At 35.5% G+C, this 3,437-nt stretch overlaps 1 non-coding gene across 1 annotated transcript; it reads right to left on the bottom strand.

Moving 5' to 3' along the window:
- Positions 1–532: 532 nt before the first annotated feature.
- TRNAP-AGG (transfer RNA proline (anticodon AGG)) lies at positions 533–604 on the bottom strand. Its single transcript has one exon. It is a non-coding gene; the product is annotated as a tRNA-Pro (tRNA).
- Between the last annotated feature and the right edge of the window lie 2,833 nt (positions 605–3,437).

The following is a 3,437-nucleotide window of genomic DNA, read 5'->3' as shown; positions in this document are numbered from 1 at the left end:
GAAAGGCCTTTAATTAGTTTTAAATTACAAATTATGGGTTTCTTTCTCCTCTTATCCTCCTTTATGCAATTGTGTTTTCTTTATTTGTGGATTTGTAAGTTAGATGGACTTGTAGAATCAAAACTTATCTAAGCCCTCACATTTTCATTTGTCCATTTCTTGACTCTAAAGCAGTCTAATCTTGATCGCGATGCTGACCCCACACATAATCTTTGATGGGTCTCCAGGAAATGTTACAAAAAACCCAACACTCATGATGTACATTAAAATTAATGAAAAAAACTTGAAAATTTTAAGTTTTAACGATAAAAATAAAATAAAAGGTAAAGTGAATAGTACCAAGATTGACTTTTTAGTGTAAAAATACGGTTTTTCATTAAAATGAACAGTACAAAAAGTTTTTCGTTAAAATTTCCTTAAAAGTATCCAATGCTTCATGGAAGTGGAAGCATGAGCAGTTGAGCATTGTGTTTCCCTAATATGCTCAGCAAATTCAGAGGAAATGGGAAAAAAAAAAAAAGTAAGCTAGAAGGGGGCATTCCGAGAATTGAACTCGGGACCTCTCGCACCCTAAGCGAGAATCATACCACTAGACCAAATGCCCTTTGTGGCTCTTTGCTTAACTTCAAACCACTATTATATAGAAGTCACATCGGAGAATTAGTTAATGACTACAATTACCGGTTTGGAATTAGTTTGGCTAGTTTTTTTTCTCTCTTTTTTTAGCTTCTTGCAATGTATAAAAGTAATAAGGGCATAATAAATGTAAATATTCAGTATGGAGTGAGTATATCTAAAAGTAAAGCGTCAAAATTGCATTGCACAATTAGTAATCTAATACAGTTATTGGTTTGAATATTTAGTTTGGCCATTGATTTTCACTCTCATTTTCTTAGCTTCTTGCATTTCCTACGAGTGAAGAAAAAGAAAATTATAAAGAGTCAGTTTGAAGTGCATAAAGCTAAAAAATGAGTGTCAAAATTGCTCCCCGTTAGGTTTTAGAAGCTTTAAGCCTGAAATAATTGAAATATTTTCGATATATTTGAAGAAATGACTGGAAAAGAAATTTCACAAAGAATGATTACTATTAATTTCCATACAGTATGCTGCGAATATTACTAGTCACAAGAAACAACAGAAAGAGCTACACGAAGATTGTTCAAGGTTCCACACGTATACATTCTATATGTTTTCTTGATAAATTTTGAAAGTGTGGGCAGCGTAGTGATTTCCACTCAAAGTATCCCGCTTGGAAAATATTATCTCCCTCAAGATTGGTTCGTGGCCGTTGAGAAGATTACCCAAGCTTAAAACTTTTCTCCACGACTGATTAGCAGTTGGATTTGTAAACATATTTGACACGACCTGTCTTTTGTGCGTACTTACTTGTTGCTTCTTGTCAAACTCCTCCAAAGATAAGGAGTATAAGATATAACAATTGTTGGGGTAAGGCTCAATGCAAATTAAAAACTCTGCCGAGGTGGTGCAACTGCCACACTAGCTGTGACAAAAGCTATCAAAACCTAAAAGAATGAAAAGCGAATGTTTTGATCCCTCGAGACAGGAGGGACGTTATCTATGGAACTAGCAGCAGTCAGAGAAAATGGCTTCAGAGAGGCGTGGGGCTTGCAAGAACTTGCGATATGAAGGGAAGCTGCAACGGTGAGTGGCTTCTCGATATGTTCAAAAACACTGCAGAGTCGTCTTATGTCTTCAATATTCTCACTGCCAGCAGATAGACGATTTGCTGGAATGGAAGCCAAAAATTGTAAATGCTCACTGCCAAATTCAAGTTGTGTACTTGCTATTCATTTTTTTCCTTTCCAAAAGAAACAGATTAGGAAACCTTGCTGAGACCTTAACGCAGACACCAAAGTAATGTAAAGTTGATCCATTTTGGTTGCCATCTGCTTCAAGCCTCCATAGCTAGTCTGGTTCAAAGTATCTGATGCTCTGAAGGCAGTACAAATCATTTGTTCGAGCAACTGATGCAGTCGTAATGTTTCCAAGTAATGAAGGATCTACAATGTTAGAAAAGCATTAAGTAGACTCTGGATACACCACACAACACAACAATGGAGACGGCACATGACTTGTAGGTTACTTAATATTATTTGGATTAGTCTACAAATTTAGTCTCCGTAGCATTACTCTAATATTAATCAATTATTTGTCTTTCAGTTTTGAATCACGCAAGTATGGTGGATTAAGGGTGTTGAGAACGTCGCAACGGAGAAAGGCAAATGGGGCGATGGGAGAGAGGAATACGATGATAGATAAAGCAAAAAACAAATTAAATACCACGTGTGTATTGAGCATGCGAAAGAAGAAAAGGAATGTGTATAATTCATTTCTCAAATTCAGACTCGGACCTTAAGATGCACAACATACCCTAGATCCAAACTCGAAATCTAAACTATCAAAATCGAAAGAAAATCTCTTACTACCAATACGTTGTCCCGGTAGCAGTGGAATAGATGATTTGTTATCTATCCAAATAATACATAATTCGTTCGTTAGATAATTGTCCTGTGATATCAGCAATTGCCATCGAGAATTTCTCCACAACACCACGAGCATAAACCTCATACCTTGGACCATAAAAACCTCCATGATTCAAGATCGAGGATCCGGGCCTATAGCCCAAATCATATTCCAAGCTGCCGCCTCTGTAAATCAAGGCCCAGGTCCCAACCCAACATGTCCTTTGTCGGACCGAGCAGAGATTTGAATGGGCCCATCACAAGGGATTCCCCGGACGATCCATTTGGAGAATTGACCATTTAACAGGAGAGAAATACAATGTGATTTGAAAATGGTTGACCCGGCCGAAAAAAGTAGCTCCCTATTCAAGTCCCAACCGCAATAAACCCCACACCTATAGATACACAGCGATCCCCACGTTGGATCAGATCGGAAAGCAGCATCATCATCACTTATAATACACGGGCAGTTGTAATTTATGAGAAATGCTAAAAAGCAAATGGAATTTCACCGTTAACTTTCGTGTCAATATTTTTTTCTTTTGAGAAACCTCCTTAGATTGCTCTGTAATTTGTAAACCAATTCATTAACCAGTAGTATAACATTGTTATCTATTTGTTCCATCTCTTTAATAACTTTATGGCTTATCAATATATGTTGATCTTATTATTAGAGTGCAAATAATAGTACAAATAAATGGTAAAAATAACATTTTTCTTCATTAGCGAGCTTGTTTGGATATGTTTTTAAAATGATAAAAAAAAAAAATTTTGATAAAAATATTTTTAGAACCAATATTTAGTAAACATATAAGTAAATCATGGAAAAACACTTAAAAATGTTTTTTTGTAAGAAGCATTAGTTATGTGTTTTTTTTTCAGAAATCACTTAAGATGCTTTTGGAAACCAAATTTTTTTTTCCTTCTAAAAGTATTTTTAATCATTTTAAAAAC

Source organism: Pyrus communis, chromosome 3 (assembly GCF_041283825.1).
Source record: "Pyrus communis isolate YQ-2024b chromosome 3, ASM4128382v1, whole genome shotgun sequence".
Lineage (NCBI taxonomy): Eukaryota > Viridiplantae > Streptophyta > Magnoliopsida > Rosales > Rosaceae > Pyrus > Pyrus communis.
Note: the sequence above shows the minus strand (reverse complement) of the source record. Positions and strands in the feature narration are given on the sequence as shown.